The sequence below is a fragment of the Wyeomyia smithii genome, chromosome 3 (genome assembly GCF_029784165.1).
Source record: "Wyeomyia smithii strain HCP4-BCI-WySm-NY-G18 chromosome 3, ASM2978416v1, whole genome shotgun sequence".
Lineage (NCBI taxonomy): Eukaryota > Metazoa > Arthropoda > Insecta > Diptera > Culicidae > Wyeomyia > Wyeomyia smithii.
The window spans coordinates 136,445,136-136,470,005 of NC_073696.1; the positions used below are offsets into that span (position 1 = coordinate 136,445,136).

A 24,870-nucleotide genomic window follows, 5' to 3' on the forward strand; every position below is an offset into this window, starting at 1 on the left:
ATTATTTATATCATTGTGCTTGTAACAATATTTATTAACATAAATAGAACGAAGTAGACAGAAATAGACCGAAATAACATCGCCAAACGAATGGCAGTATGAAACTCTTTGATGCGCGAGTGTCGAATGACCATCTTTTTCTTTTGTCGTTTTCGTTTTCGCGGTGTAGCTACACTCAAACGACACTTTTGACACCGTAAATGTTTAATTTGACTTTTCGGACTACCCTTTTTCTGCCTCTTACTACAATTTTTATGTCCCTGACGGCACCCGAAAAAAGCAGAGTGTACTGTAGGAAGTTACCAACACATTCACACGTATGTGTCAAAACTGGTTTGTTTTGGTTCTCGTTCCACGTGGTAAAGTGTCAGGTAAATTTTTTTTCAGCATATTTGCGAGATGGACATATGAAATGGAAATGAGGCAAAATGACGAATGCGATAATGACCAAAACAAAACGAATTGACAGCTATTTCATTATTACGCATACCAATGCAAGAACACTGGAAATGTTTTATTTGAAGCTGCAAAGTATAGTCCGGAAAAAGTGTAGCTACACCGCGAAAACGACATTTGTTTGAGAGGCGACGGTTGTTTTACATTTACGAGCGAAATCCGACTGTGATGCACGGTAAGGAAGCGAAATCAAATGAAAATGCTGACCGTTCCGAAGCCTGATTATGACTACATCCAAAATTTAGGTAAAAACATAAGCTTTCAAATCTTTATTGTCCGCTGTTGCGTAAAACTGCGCAAATTGTCGTTTAAGTGAGAAATGCGATAAAGGTCGGACTCGATTATCCGGAACATCAAATAAAATTTCATTCCGGATAATCGGTTCTTCCGGATAATCGAAACGCAGAAAAAAATTCAAATTTGTGATTATCTAACAATAAATTAATAATTTCTTTGTTAATTTACTTGTATGATGAGGTGGCGTAACCAGAAATTATTTTTGAGGCGAAAAGGGGTAGAATCTTGAGACGCAAAAAAAATAATTTGGACATTGATTATTTTCACTTAATTCGAACATGTCCCAAACATGCTAGAAGTGACATAAATGGTAACAAGTATACCAGAAGGGATGGTAAAGGTGAAATTTCGGAATGAAAATTAAAAACGAACACCAGAAAATTAAAATTCCGGATAATCGAGTCTAAAATTCCGGATAATCCAGTCTTCCGGATAATCGAGTCTCCGGATAACCGAGTCCAACCTGTTGCAGATTTTTTATGTAATTTTTTAAACTTAAAATTTTATCTAGGATTCAATTTATTCAAAGCCATAATATTCCATTATTGAAAATTTGCGATACCGGCATTAATCCATTAAAGATAAAATATAAATTTGGGCAAAAAATACGAAATTTATCATTAAAAATTTATATTAATACGTTTGTCATTGTTTCATTCTGTTTCATAATTTCTTCCAATGATTGATGGAAATGCGTCAATTTCTTAACAAATACAACTTCTGCTCAACGCTGTTATGCTTGTAAAGCTACAGTATCGGAGTTTAAAAACATTTAGAAAATGCTGATATTTAACGCAACCCGGACGAACACATACGATTCGCATAGATTCTCTAGGATTCCTCACATTGGATTCGTGAGCGTCCTTGATAAGAATTCCTGAAAAAAGAATCCTCAGGAATGCCCTGTATATGGCTCTAGGATTCTTGAATAAAAATCGTGAGTGGGAATCCTCCGGATCGTGTTTGCGACACCTTTCACGATTCCGTCACCGAGTTATAGCTATGCTGGGGATTCTTACTCAGGATTTTCGGCGTGTTAATAAGGGAAACGAAGATTATTCGAATCACGGAATATCTTCGTTTCAAGGTTGGATACGTTATTTTTGAGTGCATGATTTATACTTCATATCGGCTGGGATTCGAGACCTGATAAAAATCTCGGTTCAAAACACAGTATGAAGTCACCAAGAAAAAAATCGGCTTAGACCAAATCGATGTTTCAGGTCAGCAATATCAATCAAACTGCATTACTATCTATAGGTAGGATGACCGAAGAGGCTCAAGAGAAGAGTAAATAAATAACTAAATATACCCGAGAACATTTCACTCGCAAAAATAGTCGAAAAAATACTAATCATGATGAATTCAAATATCTTATTTTTTCAACAGATCCAGTAGTTTCCACTATTCATATTGATTAAAAATTAAGGGAGAAAGTGTCAAGATCATATTGATTAAAAATTAAGGGAGAAAGTGTCTTAAAATCAATAAAAATTGAATTACGTGCTTTATGGACGGCCCCGAATGGAAAATGGACCCCAGATTCGTGTTCAGCACCCCAAAATTATGCAAATACCATGTTTCTGTCGCATTTATCGAACTTTGTATGAAGTCGCCCCCATGTGTGATGCTGTGTAGCCACCTTCCCAATTCTCCCTTATCCCACGAGGTCTGCCAGTTGACAAGCGTACTCTGTCGTATTTTCCCCAGGAAATACGGAGAGTGCTTTGCATTTTCCATCGATGGGAGAGCCTCAATAGAACTGAGGCTATCCGTAAAGATGAAATAAAGGTCCGTGGGCATTTTTTTAATAATCCCTAGGGTATACTGAATTGCAGCCAATCCTGCAACGTAAACAGAAGCAGGATTATCAAGCTCATAGGAGACGGTTGAATTGTTATTGCAGATACCGAAGCCAGTGGACCCGTTTATAAGTGATCCGTCAGTATAAAACGCATTTTCGCAGTTGATGTTTTGCTTTCTCCTAGAAAGGTATAGCAATCACTTGCAAAACCGAAGATATAAAAGTGTTCCAAAGGGTCGAATGGCATATATTACTCGACTCAACTCGACGAGTTGAGCATTTTCTGTATGTGTGTGTTTGTGCGTATGTGTTTGTGTGTATGTGTGTGTGTGTGTGTGTGTGTGTGTGTGTGTGTGTGCATGTGTGTGTGTTTGTATGTGCAGATTTTTATTCTCAATCACTTTTCTCAGAGATGGCTGGACCGATTTTCATGAAATTAATTGCAAATGAAAGGTCTTGTTGTCCCATAAGACCCTTTTCAATTTTATTGTAATCGGATTTTTAGTTTAGAGGTTATGTATCAAAATGTAAAAATTATGAAACATCATTATCTCTAAAACCACATAATCGATTTGAACAAAATTGGTTTCAAATGAACGGGCTAGCTGAAAAACCCTTAACTTTTTAATTTTATAAAGATTGAACTTGTGATTCATAAGTTATGAAAAGAAACGTGTTTTGAAGACTGTTTAATCTCACTCATGTTTCTCAGAGATGGCTGGACCGATTTTCATAAAATCAGTGTAAAACGGATGGTCTAGTTGCCCATAAGACCCTATCGATTTGTTTTGCAATCGGACTATTACTTTGCCTGTTATGTTTAAAAATGTGAAATCCAGCTATGAAAAAGGAACATATTCCGAAGACTGCTTGGACTCACTCACTTTTCTCAGAGATGGCTGACTCGATTTCCACAAAATTAGTTTCAAATAATAAGTCTAGCTGCCTCATAACACCCTATTGAATTTAACTGTAATCGAACTATAACTTCGTCTGTAAAGTACCGAAATGTGAAAATCACGAAACTTCATTATCTCAGAAACTACTCAACCGATTTGATCAATATTATTAACAGATGAGCGGGCTAGTTAAGGGTTAACTGATGAATTATTATTGAACACGTGGTTTCGAGTTTGACCGCCCTATACGTTCCCATTTCATTTAATTATAATCGAACTTAAGCAACCTTTATGTATTAAATTGTTAATAAAACAACGAAAGTCTATTATCTCGAAGATTACATGACTTATTTGAACATAACTAGATGTGACACTAGTGTCATACGAAAGAGTCATCTCTCAAACTTACAAATAATAAACTTCATAACAATTTGATATATGGCTCAAAAGTTATGAAAAGAAAAGAAATTTAAAGACTATTCGAAACTATACCTGCTTTGATCGACATTTGTGGCCTCAACATAATTTAAATGTGGTGTCGTACTATTTGAACGTTCCAAATTCATTGATTCCTTGCGATGTGTTTAAAGTCTGCAAATGCACGACCAATCGGCCATAGGATATGATCAAAGTCAAATAACAAATCGTTCAAAATGATTTGTTTTATCTAAATGACAACATCATCGACTTTTGGCTTCTGTACATCACCTTAATTCTGAATATATTCATATTGGGTGGTATTCGGTCATTTTAGCAGATTTTCTGGCATCAATCTGACACCGGAAATACCCATATTTGTTGTTTACAAGAAACAAAAAGTGGTCGTCTTATAATTCAAAATGGTGTCCAGAGTCAATGTTTGGTTTCTATGCATCATCTCGATTACGGAAATATCCATATTGAGTATTATTCGGTCATTTTCGACTGTTTCCTAGAAGTTGCCATTTAGCAATTCAAAATGGCGCCTGACGTCTATTGTTAGCTTGTAACTGCTTTATACTCTACTGTCTGTATACCGGAAAAGCTCAGTAGCAAGAGACCCTGTGACTATGGTCCCAGGATCGGCTTACTACTGGGTAATCAGCGGGGCTTCGCGATCAACCGTGCGGACTACCTTCACCTTGTTATTTATTCGGACTATTGTAATATTTTGCTTGTATTCAAAATGCACTAATTGTGTAAGAGAAACTTTTTTATTGAAACTATTTTCTTGTGAGTGTGAACGTGTGTGGGTGTGGGTTGGTGATCGGTACGTACCGCTGCTGCTGGTTGACGCTGCTGCCGTGGAGTACTGCTCGGTGTGGGCGACGCTGCTGCCGCTGCTGTGGCGTGATGCTCTACTTCGTTGACGCCGTGGGTTGGTGCGACTGTGGTTAACGACGGAGGGGGAGCGGGGGTGAATACTCATACGCTGGCTGCTACGAATTCGGTCTGGTCTTCCCTCATTGACGGGAATCGACAGGCCCAGGACGATACCGGAATGACCGTGCCGAGAGGGGTAAGTCCTCCTTTACAATAATGGCTTCAAGCCAGAGGACGATCGCTGGTCCTTTACGTGTTAGACGTAGCGGGCATCCAGGGCTCGCTAGGCCGGTCGTGTTCTTTAGGTACCGTATACTACGGTACACTTTAAGTTCCACTTGCCAATAAAGTTCGGGAACAACTCCTGATGCAACTCAGCACTCGCTCGAAATTATGTTTTTTTCACGATTACGACGTTTAGCACACGACTACCAGATACTTTCTGATCTCTGTCTGGCGTCTTGGGTCACCAAGCAAGCTTTTCGCGCTGTTTTTGGCGTTTATCTCTCATGATGGCTGCTCAATATTTCACGCCTTGATCCATTTGACACCCATCCGTATAACAGTTTTCCTCCCCCTCAACCTATCTGTCATACTGGATGGGTGTTGTCTATTTTACCACCCACTTGTACCCACTGTGTGACGTGTATTTTGTACCAGTGTATTAACAATTTATATATATTTTTAGTTTTTTTACGACTAACCCTACTAATCTATTTTAACAAATAATATTAACATACATTTATATTAAACTAACCCTACTTATTATTAGCCTAAAATAGAAACGTGAAAGTATTACAAAACATCCATGCACAAACAAAAATCAAATAGGATTCTGTAACCTACGGTTACACTATCCCGCCACCAGAAATCTATTTTAAACATTTATTTTATTTTCCTTTACACACTACATACTTTCAAAACTTACAAGACGTTACCATTGATAGATACCACATATTAAAATTTTACACGTATTTAGTTAAATAGACAAATCTGTTAAGTGAGCAACTAAATCACCTCGGAAATCAGGGTAAACTAAAACCTAAATTTATTTTTAACTTTGCCATAATTTTGCACATGTGATTTTCCTCCTAGATTTAGGCATCACTGTGAGCATACTTTGAGTAGATTATAGTACTGTGATGTCATTGTTTAATCGATTCTCTTATCGGGTAATTCCATCGACGAATAATAAAACAATTCAGTCTACCTACACCTTGATCGTATACGGACGGAAAACGTGATCGACGCGAGTGAATACCTGAAGCTAAATTTTCATGTGAATTAAATTAAATGGATAAGTTTAATAAAAGTATATTTTTTTGTGTATCGCGTCTCTCGTTAGGCTGATTAAAACTTCTGATTCCAGGATTCGTTCCTCCCAGTTGGCCGGCTGGGGTTGTAGGGAATAACTCGTGAAACCTTCCAGTTTCGGGGTTAAGGTAAGGTGTGATCAAATTTTTTTCGTAGGGTAACGTTTATCTTCTTATCGGTTCTTCCAGTTCATGGGTTCGGGTTTCCTTTTAATTTCTTAGCTTGTGCACTTAGCTAAGAAAGTTAAAAAGCAATAATTTATCTTGCGACTTCGCATGTCTCTTTTCCAGGTTATATACTCTCCATGTTAAATTCCCATTGGTGCTATAAAAATCGCCGAGCATGTTGCGGTGTTCATCTTCATGATTCATTCTCGTATGGCATAAACGAGACGATGGAATGAACACGCCTGACTCTATGGATTCACGAAAGATGATCGACATCATTCTTGCACCGAATACCGTATACAGCAGTTACAGCAATAGTATAAGTAACTGTTAACAGGTTATATTTAACGTTATTTTTCTCATCCTGCAATTAAATTTTTTTTTGCATTTGCAGGTGTTCAAATGAATTAATTAGCGGGTCTGATATCTTTGGCAGAAAATATACCAAGGATTTTCCCATGCTCATCAGCCAATTCATACGAGCTGCTTCCTCGCTTAGCAGTAATGACGCATGGAAGAAAAAGCGGTCCATACTTCGCATTGTAGCGATCAATAGCCGAAGAAGGACGGAAATTGCGTTTGTATACCTTCTGCCCGACTTGGTAAGTTGGTGAAAATTGTTTATGTCTTAAATTATAAACTTTGCGGTGCTTTTCATGACTTTTTGCCAAGTTTTTCGTAACCATCTTCATTATATTTCCCCCGACTTCCCTTCGGTATTGATCCCTCGCTTCTACGGATAATTCCCCTTCGTCCCGTTCCAAGCGATGTTCCTCCCCCTTCACTACCTTCTCATGCCCATACAGGACACGATATGGAGTGTAACCTGTTGATGCATGGATAGTAGTATTTATCATCTCCTCAACTTCGGCAACTCTAGTGTCCTATACTCGTTGGTCGGTCTGCATGTAAGTCCTCAAACAGGCATTTGTCGTCCGGTTAGTTCGTTCTACCGGATTCGCCTGACTGTGGTGCCTCGCATTAGGCCAATGTTGGACTCCACGTTGGCGCAAGAGTGCTTGGAACTCTTTTCCCTGGAATGTGGTTGCTTTGTCGCTTATCACCACTTCTGGGGTTCCAAAGTGTCTCACCCACTGGTCCTCCATTATCCTACAAACCGATTTCGCCTAAATCTTTTTCACCGGAACAAGCATCGTCCATTTGGAGAAGCAATCCAATAGCACCAATAAATAACAATTTCCTGTCCGGCTTCTGGTTAAATTTCGTATAAAATCTAGAGCTACTATCTGAAAAGGGCGATCAGTCAACCTTTGTTTTCTCATGGGTGGCCCCACTGGGGTAGTCGAAGGTTTACATTGCTTGCATATATCGCAGGCTTGAATATATCGTTTGGTATCTGCTGCCATTCTGGACCAGTAGTACCGAAGCTTCAATCGATGCAGCGTTTTCTCGTAGCCCGGGTGCAAACAATCATCATGTTCTTCTTTCAGTACCACTTTTCGTACTTCTTCCGGCAGACATAGCTTCCATTCGTATCTATAGTCGAGAACATCAGTGATCCCAGACACCAGCTTGTATAATTTTTCTTCCTCGATTTTAAAGTCTACGAAACTGTCCGGTTCTTCCTCGACTTTCCTGTAAAGGTTCGCATACCAATCCGCCGTCGTTAAGTCAACCCCTTTCGATGCTGCACCTGCATATCTTGCTGCTGTAGGAGAATACTCCAGCGGCTGAGTTTCGAGGAGGGCTTCCACTTCGAATTCATAATAAACGAAAGCGCCGACGAATCCGTCACCAGAGTGAATCTTGTGCCTTCAACATAGGGACGAAATTTCTCGATTGCTTCCAGTGCTAACCTTTCCTTTTCCGCCGCCTTCCAAGCTCGTTGAGGTGTCGTAAGTTTCCTGGAAAAGTACGCTATAACATACTCCTTTTCATTGACTTCTTGTGTCAGAGCTCCGGCTATAGCGATGTCGCTTGCATCGGTTTGGATCTTAAATGGCAGGTCAAAATTGGGGTCGGCTAGGATAGGGGCGGTAATCAATCGTTCTTTCAATAAGTTAAAAGCCTTTTCTGCTGTTTCACTCCAAGCTACTATCTTCGGTTTTCCCTTTAATAAGTCTGTCAAAGGCCCTGTCATTTCACTGAAGTTCTCAAGAAAGCGACGGTAATAATTCACCATGCCCAAAAATCGCCTCAGTGATCTCACAGAAGACGGTCGTTCAAAATTAAAGATGGCTTTCACTTTCGCAGGGCACCGACCGAATGGCAGACGGGTAAATTGGAAAAGTCCCCGCCCAAATACTCGGAAGGCTGTGTATTTTCGTGAGGCCGGATCAAGTGGAATCTGCCAGAAAGCTTTGGACAGATCGATGGTGGACAGGTATTTTGCCGATCCCAATCTCCCCAGTATCCTATCCTGGTGAGGCAAAGGGTAAGCATCCTTCCTGGTCTTCTCGTTCAGCTTCCGTGCGTCCAAACACATTCTAACCTTCACTTTTGCTTCACCGTCCTCTCCTTCGGTTTCTTCATCACTGGCACAATAAGCATTGCCCAGTCGCTGGTTGACCGTTACACCACTCCGGAGTCAATCCATTTATTAAGTTCCTCATTAACGTTCTTTTGTACCTCTGGGGACCAAGAATAGGGATTCAAACGAACCGGGGAAGCATTTTTAAAATCGTCAGTAAATTCTATTCTATGGGAGAGCAATGGTGTCGTCTCTAATTTTTCACCTTCCACAAATTTTTTAAACTGACGCTTTACTTTTTCCAGTTGTTCCTCTTGTCCTGAGGTTAGCAGATCTAGTTTTTCCAGTTCCAAAGCTTCTACCGCGTTTAACGAAGGCCCTTTAACTGTGGGTTCTATGTTAAAGAGGCGCCTGAAATTGATTCCAAGAATCCATCGGCGTTTCAGTCCTGGTGCTATAAGGGTAGTTAAAATTTTGGTACTTCCGTTAAAGGTTACCGGAAGATTAACGTAGCCGATAACTTTAAGCTCATTGCCTCCAGCGGCAGACAGTTTTGTGTCGGTGTTAAATGTTTTTAACTTCAAGGCTTTCAAAAACTTTTCGCTGCCGGTCCCTCGGATGAAATCCTGTGCTCCGCTGTCCAACAACCCCATTAACATGATTCCCATCACCGATATCTCAACGAGCGGCCTATCATCTACCTCTAAATTCAATTTTAGTTCACTCACTTCTGGGCAGTAAGGAACAAACACAGTCGAAGGCTTTCTAGTTGTAACTCGACGACCTTCTACGCCGACTTCTGTCCGTTTTTTGCACAATATGGACAGTTATCGGTTTTGAAGTCGTTAAATCCGCAAACTGTGCAGAATATTTCCCTCTCTCGCAGACAGGACTGGTAATGGTGATTTTTTCCTCTGCAGTTAAAACAGATAAGTTTGTCTGGTATTATGTAATTTGCAATCCTTCGCTCTAGGTCTCCCTTACTAGAACTTGGTTGAGCGTTGTCCTTCCAAGCGTGCGCTTTGACGGGCGCCGGTGGTTTAACCTGTTCAGGTTTCTTGTAACCGTTCCCTTTCTCAAGTCTCGCAGGGGTGTTCTATGGCTTCTCACCAGACTTACTTGTCTTTTGGTTGGAAGAATAATTTACCTCGTGTACCTGTGCTAATTTTTGTGGTTTTTCCTTGCCTCTGTACATCGGCATATTTGCTGAGTCCAACTTTCTTCCACATTGCTTTAGCGATTTCAGGTTCCTGACCCCCTTCACTACTAAGGCATTTTTGTAATCAGAGCGCAGGTTTCTGAAAATAAAGTCAAATTTACGCTGCTCACTCGGTTGAACAGCCATGCACTGAAAAATCTCTATGGCTGCATTGTAGTAGTCTTGAAATTTTTCAGAGTGCTTTTGCCACCGGTGTGTCGCTTGTTGCTCATAGTGGAAGTCCATGTCCGGATGTTGGAACTCAACTCCGTCACTAACTCAGTCCAATTTTGAAATTCTTTATTTCCCTTACTCTCAATATACCAAGCCCTAGCATCTCCAATGAAAAGATGAATTGCTTCACTGAATAATGCTCGTTTACTCATATTTTCCGCTTCATTCATGAACTCGACTTCAGCGATAAATTTATTCAATTTTTTTCCCTCATTTTTACCGTCAATTTTCATTCTCCAGTCCGCTACTGAACGCGGAGAACATCTGGGAGCATACGATCTGTCACTATCCTCATCAGAGAAGCTACTATAGCTTGAACTAATTTCTGTTTCTTCCTTGTACTTGTTTTCATAACTTTTCTTTCCCACACTACTAATCTGCTTTCCCTTTTTCGACTCTTTTTTGTTTCCCACAGCAGTTTCCTTATTTTCATCATTCAAACAACTATTTCCTTTCACTCTTAAGTCGTAACTACTTAGTTTCGACTCTATGAAACATTCCAAGTGTTTCAACATTTTACTCATCATTTCCTTTCCCTGTTTTCCCTTCACCGTTCGTTTTCTTTTCGGTTTGGGGGTGCTGGCTTTTCCTATCACTTTCTTGTTCCCTTTTTTATTTCGTTTCGGCACAGACTCTAAAATACTCTCATTATCACTAGTGTCTGGCCCATCCATTCCCGATTCTTTTTCCCTAATGCTTAAATTGCTTATTTCGGCCCTAATCTGTTCTTCTGTTCGCCTTCTTGCATCTGGGTCTACCGACAGCAAGGTAAAATGGTCATTCAGCATTTTCAACGCTACCAATTCTAATCCTTCAGTATTAAAATTCTTTTTCAATCTGTCCAACCTGGATAATAGGTGAATCAGTCTAGTTTTAAGTACAGGAAATTCAGTTTTCTTTGGTTTCCGATTTTCCAATTGGTCTCGTATTTTTGCCAGTTTTTCATCGACACAATTCAGTTCGTCGACGCAATCGGCTTGGGTCTCGAAACCTGCAACCGTAAAAACATTAGTTTTACGTCGCTCTTTTAGTGTGTTACGCAATTTTCTTTTCTTAACATCACTGGAATCACTCGTTTTAAACGCAACTTGTCGAATAAACTTGTCGAACTCATGCTCAATCTCATCTGTGAGCAGGTGTTCTAAATTTATTTATTTTGTGTTGTTGTGTGCTCATTCACTATCTTTTCAATTCAACTATCTTTTCAAACTCAGGATCTTTTTGTAATTATTTTACTTGGACAATGTCCACGTTTTCATCGATTTAAATAAACTTATCCGAATATCCGAAAGTATCGTTGTTGCTCTCTTGTGTTATTTGAATTTTCAACTGTTTTACTAAAATGTAATTCACCCGCGATCTATTCACAATGGCTCTTCTGTAATTGAATGCTCGAGTGACTGCTTAAGGATCCTACACAAATAGGTTGTGTACTCTCCCGCCACCTGGGAAAAAATCCACTGATTTTTATTCTACTCGTTTCCACTGATTACCTTTCGTGTGTTGTAGTTGGGCGCCAAGTAAGCTTTTTGCGCTGTTTTTGGCGTTAATCCCTCACGATGGCTGCTCAATATTTCGCGCCTTGATCCATCTGACACCCATCCGTATAACAGTTTTCCTCCCCCTCAACCTATCTGTCATACTGGATGGGTGTTGTCCATTTTACCACCCGCTTGTACCCACTGTGTGACGTGTTTTTTGTACCAGTGTGTTAACAAATTATATATATTTTTACTTTTTTTTACGACTAACCCTACTAATCTATTTTAACAAATAATATTAACATACATTTATATTTAACTAACCCTACTTATTATTAGCCTAAAATAGAAACGTGAAAGTATTACAAAACATCCATGCACAAACAAAAATCAAATAGGATTCTGTAACCTACGGTTACAAGCTCATTGCATCCTTCTGGTTCCAGAGAAACTCATATTGGATGGTATTTGGTTATTTCAGGCTGTTTTTCACAAACCGGAAGTCGCCGTCTTGGATTTCAAAATGGTAATAATTTCTGGCCTCTAAGTGTCATTCTGGTTGAAGAAACACCCATATTGAGTGTTATTCGATCATTTTCGGCTGCTTCCCAGGAACCGGAAGTCGCCAACATAGAATCCAAAATGGAGTCTGTGGTCGATTTCAGCTGCTGTGTATCATTATAGATCCGGAGATACTCATATTAGACGGAAATCGACCATTTTTGGCTGTTTTCCATAAACCAGAAGTTGCCATCCCACAATTCATAATGGTGTCTGAGGTCAATCTTTAGCTTCTTGCAACATTCTGGATCCGGAGATACGCATATTGGGTGGTGTTTGGTCACTTTCTGTCATTTGGGCGGAATTCTGATTCCAAAAACATTCATATTAAATGGTATTTGGTCATTTCCGGCTGTTTCCCAGTTGCCATCTTACAATTCAAAATGTTGTCTGAAGTCCATTTGTGGCTCCAGTGTATCATTACGATTCCGGAAATATCCATATTGGGTGGTATTTGGTCGTTTGCCGCTGTTTTTCCGAAACCGGAAGTCGCCGTTTTGGATTTCATAATGGCATTTGGAGACAATTTCTGGATTTTGAACGTCATACTGGTGAAAGAAACACTCATATTGGGTGGTATTTGGTCATTTTCAGCTGTTTCTCAGAAACCGGAAGTCGCCATCTTAGAATTCAAAATGGTATCTTTGGTCGATTTTAGCTTCTGTGTATCATTCCAGATGTTATTGTATTGGGTGGAAATCGGCCATTTTTGGCTGTTTTCCAGAAACCGCATTTTGCCATCTTACAATCCAAAATGTTGCCTGAGGTCGATTATGGAACATAATTGTTACCACTAAAAGCCACTAAACCTACCAAATATGGTTCCATTTAGTTGATTAGCTCGCGAGATGTGCAGGAATTTGTGCAGAAACATGTGCTTCCAGAAGAGGGAGAGGCGTCGAACCGTTATGGACATATTTGTTACCTCTGAATACATTCACATACCAAATTTGGTTGTATTTTCTACATTGGTCCTTGAGCTATGCGAAACTTGTGTTTCATTTGTATGGGACCCCTCCCTTATAGAAAAGAACGTGGTGTCAAACCATTATGCACATATTTGTTACCTCTAAAAACATTCACCTGCCAAATTTGATTCCATTTAGTTGATTAGCTCTCGAGATGTGCAGAAATTTGTGTTTCATTTGTTTGGCACCCCTCCCTTCCAAAAGAAGGAGGGGTGTCAAAATAATCTGGACATATTTTTGCCTTTCTCCTAGAAAGGTAAAGCAATCACTGAAAAAACCAAAAGTATAAAAGTGCTCCAAAGGGTCGAATCTCGTATACCAATCGACTTAGTTCGACGAGCTGAGCATTTTCTGTATGTGTGTGTGTGTGAATGTATGTAACTGTCTGATGAAGAACAAAGGATTTCACACGAGCATTGTTAACTGGATTCATACCATGCTTGCAAAAAGAGAAATCACTTCTGAGTTGGGAGGCTCGTCTATCACGATAAGGGCAACGAAAGAATGTCCGCAAGGAGGTGTTCTTTCGCCACTTATGTGGTCTTTGGTGGTGGACGATCTTTTCAAAAGCTTAGAAGCAAAAGGTTTCGAAGTTGTGGGCTTTGCAGATGACATAGTCATCTTGGTAAGAGGAAAGTTCGACAACATAGTTTCGGAAAGAATGCAGAAGGCTCTGGAGTATACCCAGTCTTGGTGTATAAAGGAGGGTCTCAGCATTAATCCGACAAAAGCTGTAATCGTACCTTTCACTAGAAAGAGGAAATTCAATCTAAAAACTCTCAAGCTTGGAGGAGTAGAAATTCCATTCAGTGAACAGGTTAAATACTTAGGAGTTATCCTTGATGCCAAGCTAAACTGGAATGCACATCTTGACTATGCAATCAACAGGGCGGTCAGTGCATTATGGTTGTGCTCCAAAACCGTTGGGAGAAAGTGGGGCTTGAGACCGAAAATGGTGATGTGGATATTCACATCTATTATACGTCCAAAACTGACCTACGCTGCGTTAGTGTGGTGGCCAAAAACCAAAGAGTCCACCGCTAGAACAAAGCTAGATAAAGTTCAACGACTTGCGTGCATTGCTATAACAGGAGCAATGAAAAGCACCCCGTCAAAAGCTCTTGATGCAATTCTTCATCTGCTGCCGTTGTACGAATACGTGCAACTAGAAGCAGAAAAGAGTGCCTTAAAGCTAAAAAGAACAAAAACTATATTGTCAGGTGATCTTGTGGGTCACCTGACAATACTGGACTTTTTCAAAAGAGGGCCAGTGATGAGTATGAATGGAGACTGGATGTCACCTCAGGACAACCATGATATTCCCTACAAGGTATGCGAAACGTCGCGTGCAAACTGGGAAGTCGGAGTTCCTGATGTCCGTCCCGGTTCAACGATATTTTTCACAGATGGCTCAAAAATAGGTACCAAAACTGGTGCAGGAATCTTCGGCCCTGGAATTAATATTTCAGTGGCAATGGGACACTGGCCAACAGTGTTTCAAGCAGAGATTTTTGCAATCCTTGAATGTGCGAATGTATGTCTGACTAGGAAATACATACATGCAAATATTTGTATTTTCTCTGACAGTCAAGCAGCACTGAAAGCACTTGATGCTTATAAATGTACATCCAAGATTGTCTGGGAATGTATTCTCACATTGCGACAGCTATGTCAAACAAACTCAGTAAATTTGTATTGGGTTCCAGGACATTGTGGCATTGGTGGGAATGAAAAGGCAGACGAACTTGCAAAACAAGGATCTAACTCACAGTTTATCGGCCCAGAACCTTTCTGCGGTATATCAAACTGTGCAGTGAAAATGGAGCTTAAACGCTGGGAGGAACAAAAGGTGATAACCAATTGGTTTGATGTCAAAAAGTGTTCCCAATCTAAAAGATTTATCACACCAAACGAGAATCATTCGAAAAAACTCCTAGAGCTCAACAAAAGAGCTCTTCGTACATACGACGGCCTAGTAACGGGGCACTGTCCGAGTAGATATCATTTAAAGAACATTGGCCGGGCTCAGGATGATATCTGTCGCTTTTGTAATATGGAAAGCGAGACATCGGAACATCTGCTGTGCAGTTGTGGTGCATTATTTAAACGCAGATCAAGGTATCTTGGCAGTGGCTGTTTACAGCCCAAAGAGATTTGGTCTTTGAATCCTGGGAAGGTGATTGGCGTCATAAACCATATTTCACCTGACTGGGAGCGTGTCGGTGCAGGTACCTGATCACTCAACAATAGTGGTCATTGTATTTTGCAAGGGGACACGTATAGCAATTGACTGGGATATATATTACAAAAGTTCACATCAATGGACAACGTAATTCTAATTCCCTAACAAAAACCTAAATTAATCCACCTAGCGGTCAGACTCAGCCTTTCTCATTCAAACTTATTATTTGTAAAAATAGATTTACATGAATGCTTAAATCCAATATATGTTTATCCACTTTTTGGGTTCTAAAATATTGATGTTGTAATTAAAGTATAAAATATGAAATTTGACGTAATGTTAGTACTTGAGAAATAACGAAATAAAAGCAATGACTCTTAATTTCGAACAATTTAATCACGAGCGATGCCGGGAACGTTCAGATAGTCCGATACCACATTTAAATCATGTTGAGGCCATATATATTGATCGAAGCAGGTAAAGTGTTGAATAGTCTTTGAATTTCTTTTCTTTCTAAAACTTTTAAACAGCATATCAAATTGTTATGAAGTTTGTTATTTGTAAGTTTGAGAGATGACTCATTTGTATGATACTAGTTATGTTCAAATAAGTCGTGTAATACTTGAGATAATAGACTTTCGTTGTTTTACAAATTAAAACATAACGCTTGCTTAAGTTTGATTACAATCAAATGAAAAGGTAACGTATGGGGCAGCCAAACTTTGAAACCACGTGTTCAATCATAATTCATCAGTTAAACCTTAACTAGCCCGTTCATCTGATATCAATATTGTTCAAATCGGTTGTGTAGTTTCTAAGATAATGAAGTTTCGTGATTTTCACATTTCGATACATTACAGACGAAGTTACAGTCCGATTACTGCAAAATTCAATAGGGTGTTATGAGGTAGGTAGACCTTTTATTTGATACTTATTCTGTGGAAATCGGGTCAACCATCTCTGAGAAATATGAGTGAGTCCACGTAAGTTGTCTTGGAATATGTTTCTTTTCATAGCTGGATATCACATTTTTAAACATAACAGGCAAAGTAATAATCCGTTTGTAAAAAAAATCATTATGGTCTTATGAGGCAACAAGACCTTTCATATGACACTAATTTTATAAAAATCGGGCCAGCCATCTCTGAGAAACATGAGTGAGATTAAATAGTCTCCAGAACACGTTTCTTTCCATAACTTCTGAACCACACGTTCAATCTTCACAAAATTCAAAAGTTAAAGGTTTTTAAGGTAGCCCGTTCATTTGAAACTAATTTTAATCAAATCAGATGTGTGGTTTCTGAGTTATCGATGTTTCATGATTTTTACACTTTGATGCATAACCTCTAAACTAGAAATCAGATTACAATAAAATTCAATAGGGTCTTATAGAGCAACTAGACCTTTCATTTGCAATTAATTTTATGAAAATCGGTCCAGCCATCTCTAAGAAAAGTGAGTGAGAAAAAAAAGTTGCACATACATACACACACACACACACACATACACACATACATACATACATACAGAAAATGCTCAGTTCGTCGAAAGGGGTCGAGTGGTATATGACATTCGGCCATTGGGACCACTTTTATACCTTTGGTTTTTCCAGTGATTGCTATACCTTTCTAGGAGAAAGGCAAAAAAATGTAACTGTCTCCCAATCTCACTCGATTTTCTCAGAGATGGCTGGAACGATTTTCATGAAACTAATTGCAAATGAAAGGTCTAGTTGCCCCATAAGACCCTATTGAACTTTATTATAATCGGATTTTTTGTTTCGAGGTTATGTATCAAAATGTAAAAATAACAAAACTTCATTATCTCATAAACTACGAAACCGATTTGACCAAAATTGGTATCAAAAGAACGGGCTTGTTTTTTAAACCATTTGTAAAATGATTTTATAATCATTGGACATGTAGTTCAAAAGTTATGCAAAGAAACGTGTTTCAAACACTCACTTTTCTCAGAGATGGCTGGACCGATTTTCACAAAATTAATGTCATATGGAAGGTCTTGTTGTCCCATAAGACCCTATTGAATTTTATTGTTATTGGACTTTAACTTTGTCCGTTATGTATAATAATGTGAAATCAGGCTATGACAAGAAACATGTTTCTAAGACTGTTTGAACTCACCCACTTTTCTCAGAGATGGATGGACCGATTTTCACAAAATAAGTTTCAATAGAAAGGTCTAGTTTTCTTATAAAATCCTATCGAATTTTATTATAATCGGACTGTAACTTTGTCTTTTATGTATCAAAATGTAAAAGTTATGAAACTCCATTATCTCAGAAACTACACAACCGATTTGAACAAAGTAAGTATCAAATGAACGGGCTGTCTTTAAAACCCCTAAATAACGAATTTTATGATGAATGAACATGTAGTTCGAAGGTTATGAAAAGAAACGTGTTCAGAAAAGCTTATCAAATTCACTCGTTTTGCCAAAGATGGCATGATTTCAACAATCTTAGTTTTAAATTGAAGGTTTAGTGGCTTTTTTGGTACTCACTTAATTTGATTATAACACTGGTTGACAAAATCGAAAAAAGTGCTGCTCTGAAGCTCATAATAACTGTCCTAGAAAGAAAAAAATTCACAGGAAAAGCTATAATTTCTCATTTTTTCTTAGTTTGACCTTCGGGGCAACACTTGTGTTGACCAGTGTAATCGGACTTTTATTTTATCCATTATGTGTTGAATTGTAAAAATATTGAGAATCGCTCCTTTCAAAGATTACACGACTTATTTAAAGAAAACAGGTGTCGCAAATTCGGATTTCAAAATGAAGTATGAAGTTGATTCCTGGTCTCTGAGCATCATCCCGGGTACTGAAAAACTCACATTGGGTAATGTTTGTCCCTTTTAGACTGGTAGAAACCGGAAGCTACTGTCTAGAAATTTAAAATGGCGTCTGAAGATGATTTCTGACCTCAGGTTATCATACCGCTTCACCAAATCGTATTGGATGATATTTGTCACTTTAGGCTGTTGATCAGAAACTGTCGTGATCTTCGCCATAGAAATACCCAGATTAGGCAGCTCGGCAATTTTATGATTTTATGATTTTATGATTATCAGGCAACCAGAAGTGGTCATCTGCATTGAAAATTGGGTTTTAGGTCGGATTCTGGCCACTGAGTATAATCCAGGTTTCAAGAACCCATATTGATTGGTATTTAGCCATTTATTGGATACCTCTCAGAAACGATCAGTAATATCAACTGCGTTAAAGAATTTCAATTACACTGATAAGATCATTCAAATTAATGTATAAGGAACAACATTTAATTATACATTATTTGAAATCTACTGACTAACGTTGACTTAAAGAATCGATTATACTACAATCAAAAACAAAATCGCATAATATAGTTGAAAGAATTTAATGTTATTTTCATGTATATGGGTTAATTTATATTCATATCGTCGGTTTCGTGCAACACTGGCACAACTCAAAAAACATAGTTTCGAGAAAAACTCGTTTGAAAATTGGCGTCGAAAATTTATTTTTCGATTTTCAAGAAAACTTTGAAGTTTAAGATTACCAATCCTTATATAATCTAATATTTAATACATTTGGGTCTATTGTGCACATATTACGTGCTCACGTTGTCCAAGTTAAAACCTTATTTTTACTAACTTTATGGAGAAATTGCGATTTGTGCAGCAAAGGCACTTCTATTCATAACTCTGGAATTTTTGTGATTTTCGAAATGGGATTTCGTGTGATGAAACTTAACAGTATTTGGCATCGTCTGCCATCAAAAACTCAAAAATGCAAAATTTTGAGTTAAGCCAGTGTTGCACGAAGCCGATGATATGTTAAATTTTTACTGTTCGGTATAGTTGTGCTGTTGGCTACCAAAAATTTGTTGTTTAGAATGAATAACAAATCCAGCAGAAATAATCAAAGGGTATTTTTTAAGTGTTAGAGTAAATTTATTTTAACAAATTATAAGTTCGAAGGAGAAAGGCTGGGTCTCACCGCTAGGTGGATTAATTTAGGTTTGTATCACTAGAAACATTCACCTACCAAATTTGGTTTCATTTGCTTGGTTTGTTCTTGAGATGGGCAGAATTTTATATTTCAGAGGGAGAAGTCTCAAATTATAATATGAACCTTTATTCGGTAGTTTTCGAGTCTATATGGAACAGACAGACAGACAGACCGGACTGCATTTTGATATGTATAGATTACAGCATCAATTTTTTAGAACCTAAAAAGTGAATATACATTTATTGGATTGAAGCGTTCATGTAAATCTATTTTTACAAATAATAAGTTTGAATGAGAACGGCTGGGTCTAACCGCTAGGTGGATTAATTTAGGTTTTATATTACCTATAAAATATTTTAGGGATCTGCTGCACGCGTAAATGATCCGGAATTCCACGAGTTTCTTCTATCATGGATGTATCGAAAAAGACAGTAAAACTAGAATTATCTATCGAGTTGACACGATTTATTTATTTATTTATTTATTTCGTCAAACAAATGTAGACTACAGTTATAATAATACAATTTTTTTTTATTCTCACTTATTTTCCGTCGGTCTAGTTCCGCCACTGTTGTGGCCAATCACCGACGCCCAGGGAGGCGACTCCACACCCAGGACCCTAACTCACGACCCGTTTATTAACGGACCGGCGCCAACGGCTTAACTTCCTCATGCGATGGAAGGCGTGATCCCAGAGATTTTTCGCCTCAGAAAATCTCCCGGTGTCGGCTAGGATTGATGGAGTTGTGTTGGTTGTGAGTGGATCACGCCACCTCACAACCATCGACACCTATGTCGGCGGTGGGATTCGAACCCAGGCGTTGAGCGTGGTTGGCGTAGACGTTACCAACCACGCTAGGCCCCCGCCATAATAATACAATGTTTTCTTATATTCTATACATTATTTCCAGTAGTTAGTCGTTTTTTTATTTGATTTCTGCCCATGGTGATACCGATATTTTCGCAGTGCTGATTATAGTTACGCATCATGCGATTTACTGGGCCATTTTTTGAGTAGTTAGTTCTGTGAGAGTTTTCCGAAAATATTTTACAATTTCTTAATTGACGACTGGGTGCATAAAAATTTAGTTGAGATAATAATTTAGTAGATTGCACGCGTTGAGAAATAATGTCATTGATAAAATAAAGCATTGAAAGTTCGCGGCGTTCTTTAAGTGCTTGTATGTCTATAAGCATGCAGCGTGCTTTATATGATGGTAAGGGAAATGCTGTCCAATTTAGCTTACGAAGCGCGTACAAAAGAAATTGTTTTTTGGACAGATTCAATGCGTTCTTCCTGTGTGACAATATATGGATTCCATACAATGCTACAATATTCCAGAATTGGTCGGACGTATGTAATATACAATAGTTTGATTGTATATGGGTCTTGAAAATTGTGGCCGAAGCGTTTTATAAAGCCCAGCATACTATTTGCTTTGTTTATTATTGTGTTATAATGTTCTATGAATGTAAGTTTGGAGTCTAAGACTACGCCTACGTCCCTTACGATTTTGCATTTTTCTACTTGTTGGTTTCCTAAGAAAATGTTTGTAGGTGGTGTTACTGTTTTTCTGCTGAAGGCTATTAAATTACATTTTTTAATGTTGAGTTGTAATAGACTTTTGTTGCACCAAGTGTAGAATACATAAATTTCATTCTGGAATATTTCGAAGTCTTCTACATTGGTTATTTCTATAAAGAGCTTCATGTCGTCAGCATATAATGCACATGTATTGACTTAAGAAGAAAGGAAATGTCATTTACGTATAATATAAAAAGAAGAGGGCCCAGGTGAGAACCTTGAGGAACCCCAGAAGTTACTTCTATTGGGTTTGAGAATTTTGAAAGCGGACTATTTGTGTTCGATTTGATAAGTATGACTGCAGCCATTCCAAAAATTTTGTTTCAGTTCCGTATTTTTCGAGCTTGAAGAGCAATAAAGGTATGTCGATTCTGTCAAATGCCTTGCTAAAGTCCGTATAATGAGCTTCTACGTGGTTGCCGTTGTCCATTGCAGTAAAAGTGAAAGTTATGAATTCCAAAAGATTAGTGGTAGTTGATCGGCCTTTGTAAAACCCGTGCTGTTGAGTTGTAATTTGGTTTTTTACTTGCTGAAAGATTTTTTCATTAATTATTGATTCAAATTATTTTGGAATGCATGAAATAATGGCAATTCCACGATAATTACGAATGTCAGATTTAGCGCCAGATTTGAAAATTGGCACTAAATATGAAGTTTTCCAGAGTTCTGGGAAAATTCCATTCTTCAGGGACATATTAAAGAGATGTTGTAATGGTGTAGATAGTTCTTCTGCCAAGTTTTTGAGAAAAATTGGAGCTATTCTGTCAGGTCCAGGACCTTTCGTAGCGTCTGATTTTTTTAATTGCGTTCTGAATTTCGAATTCAGATATTTTATTGACAGATAAAGAATTCGAAATTCGGGAAAATACGAGAAGTATTCGCAGTCGCGATCTGTTTCTTCATATGTGGTGTATATTTCTTGAAAAAAAGTGGCAAAAAGACTACATATTTCATTACTAGTATGTCCTACATTACTGTCAAGATGCATTCGTGATGGAAAGTTGTTACTTTTTAGTTTGGTTTTTACGTAATTGAAGAAGTTCTTAGGGCAAGACTTGATTTGATGTTCGATTTTACGATTATGTTCTTCATGTGCAATTTTAATGGCTGCGTCAAGTTGACAGCAAATTTCTTGGTAATTCTGAAGATTTTCGCTATTGTTGTCTTTTTTGTATATTTTATGTGCTTTTTGTTTTCTATTTTTTAGGTTCTTCAATTGTGGATTAAACCACACTGGATATTTGTTGGTGTTCGTTCGTCTTCTTTTTTTTAGTGGTACATTTTCTGATATAATTTGATTAATTATTTCATAAAATTTTGGTACTTCTTAGTTGACATTTCCTCCTTCACAAATTATACTACGCCAATTTATTATGCGAAGTCTACGTTCGACTTGTTCGAAGTCAGTTTTGTGGTATTCCGGTACATCCTCGTACTCGCAGTCGCTAGGGTACGAAGTGTTATTCATTACTATTGAATATTCAATTGCTGTGTGAAATGCTTCATTTTTCCAGATGGGAGTCAATGATACATCTACACAGAAGTCTTCAGTGCAGTTTGTGAATAATAGGTCTAAATATGCATTTTGTTTGTTTTTGACATGATTGATTTGATATAGACCGAGTTCTGAGGATTTGCCAAAAAGATACTGCAGTGTTTCGTTTTCGCCTACGACTGGGAGTAAGATAGATTCATTTTCAATGTCTACAATAAAGTCTGCATTACGTTGGTTGAAGTCGCCATAGACATGCAGTTTTACTTCTGGTTTCATGTTAGACATAATAGATTCTAGAGTTTTGAAAAATAATTCATACGAATGTTTATGGGCATGTTCCGGTGGAAAGTACACGGAACAGAAGATGTGTTCTTCGCCAGCAATAAATGCTTTGGCCCATACGTGTTCAAATTCTTTATATTTGTCGGATATTATTTCTTCAGAAGTAAAGTCTACATTGATGGCAACGAGGACTCCACCGCCTGACTTTTTTTGACTGGTAGAAAATTCCGATCGTGCCGGAATACATTATAATTGTTTCCAAATACTGCTTCGCTTCTTACGCTTTTGTCCCAGCTACTTTCAGTTCCTAAAATTATTTTAAAAGATGACGACAATAGATTTTGTTGAATTTCTTTCATTTTGCTTGGGCTTTTCATGCGATTGAAATTCTGACAGTAGATAAGAATTTCAGTCGCATTCTGTCGAAGAAGCGAAGAAGTGTTAGTCAAGTTGTTACTTATGTTGAAATTTAGTTTTTCTGCCTCAGAAGAGGGCGTCCTTACTTGCGAAAATTTGATGTGCTGAATTTGTTTGTACTTTCGCGTAGTTGTTGAAGACGATGCGTGCGTTCATTTGACAAAAAATGACGATATGACTGAAGGTCGGCTACTACTTCGGCTGGCGTGAGTCCATATTCCTGATGGACTTCAATAAAGACGCGTTGGAGTTGTTCTGGAGATGTCGGCAGTCCTTCGGATGCGAGAAGCATTCTTATGCTGGTTGGTGTCATTCCTTCTACGCATACAGATGATGATTGGTCCTTTATGAATGCGAGATATAGGCGTGTAATATGCATTACTTTCGGGTCGCGGAGTCTAGTTTTCAAAAAGCGCTCGTCGCCATTCGACGATTGCTGCGTAAGTCGGACGATTGGTGGACGCATGGGGTCAAGTTCAAATTGGTTGTCTTGCGGTGCTGATTGTATGCTGACGTTGCTGGCAGGAGCCGGTGCTGAATTTCCATTGTTTTTTTCCATTGCATTTTGTTCTGTCCGATATGGATTGATGGTTTCGCCTTTTTGGAAATTTATAAATTTAGATGTTATGTCTGCATTCGGCAGCCCAGCAAATTGAACGCGTGCTGCTGCCAGGAGGTCTTTGTCCGAACGTAGTGGTTGTTCTGGCATTTCAGAAATTTGAGTTTTCTTTGAGTTGCAGGCGAAATGATTTATGTCGTGTTTATTGATGTTGCTACTTATGCTGATACGGTTTGAGTTTTCCTACTGACGTTTGCGTTGCTGCATACGTTTACGAGCGGCCTTTTCTGCTTGCTTTTCCTGCATGCGTCTTTTAGGCTGTCTGGCGTCATATTCAGTCCAGTCGCGTTTCCATACTTTTTTATTGCCAATTAGGCGCCAGCCTGATGTGAAATTTGGCATACGGTGTTCTTCTGAGTCCGATTCTGGAGGTGGCAATGAAAGGCTAAGTTCTTCAGCCAGACTGGGATGATTGTCTGTTTTTGGTTGGAGTGAATTAGATTCTTTGAGCGCTTATAATTCAGTAATTAGTTCCTGCGCCGTTGTACTGCAGTTTGTTTTCTTATTTTGTATGGCTTCTAATTTGTGTTCCATATCGCAATTTTTGATTCTATATGAGTTAATGCATTTTCCAGAAGCTGTTGTATATTCTTTGTATACTGCCGATTTTCTTTGCTAATGTCCGATATGTCCGATATGGAGTCATGGCCAAGTTCGCCGAACAGCGTCGAAATGCGATTTATGGTTTTTGCCGACGCATTGTTGATGTTGATATTTACATTTTTAATTTCCGTCTTCAGTTCAGAAAGCAATGTATTCATACTGTCCAGTGTGTCGTGCGTTACAGTCAGTTTAGGAAATTGACTGATTACTGAATGATTTAATTTAATTTGTGATTCAATACTTGCTGTTAACATTTTCTGGTGCTGGATGAGCTTCTTCAGTTGAAGTTGGTCCATGAATTGTTCCTGGCATTCTCTGCATAAAGGCAGCATGAATGAACGCAGTAGTTCTTCTTGGTTTCTACGGGTTCCTACGCAGGCAGCGTGGAAGTGTCTTTTGCATATTCCTTCGCATTTCCACAGGAAGCGGTTGTCGGTCGAAGTACAGTTGGTTATTCCACACTTTTCCATAGTACTGATTAAAAATTGTTACGCGGCGAGTACGAATTGTCGAGAAAAGGTTAAATACACGCGGCACGCTATGTTTAAAGAAGGTTATTATACAAAG

The 24,870-nt window shown here is 38.5% G+C and overlaps 1 protein-coding gene across 12 annotated transcripts in view; it reads right to left on the bottom strand.

Moving 5' to 3' along the window:
- LOC129732246 (neuroligin-4, X-linked) overlaps positions 1-24,870 on the bottom strand; it is a 492,846-nt gene that overhangs the window by 368,441 nt on the left and 99,535 nt on the right. Inside the window, exon 1 of one of the 12 annotated variants that reach the window (XM_055692926.1) lies at positions 17,815-17,882. The exons of the other annotated variants lie outside the window; for them this stretch is intronic. The gene's annotated coding sequence lies outside the window, so the exon portion shown is untranslated. Of the gene's footprint in view, positions 1-17,814; positions 17,883-24,870 lie in introns of those variants that run through there. 12 annotated transcript variants of the gene reach the window in all.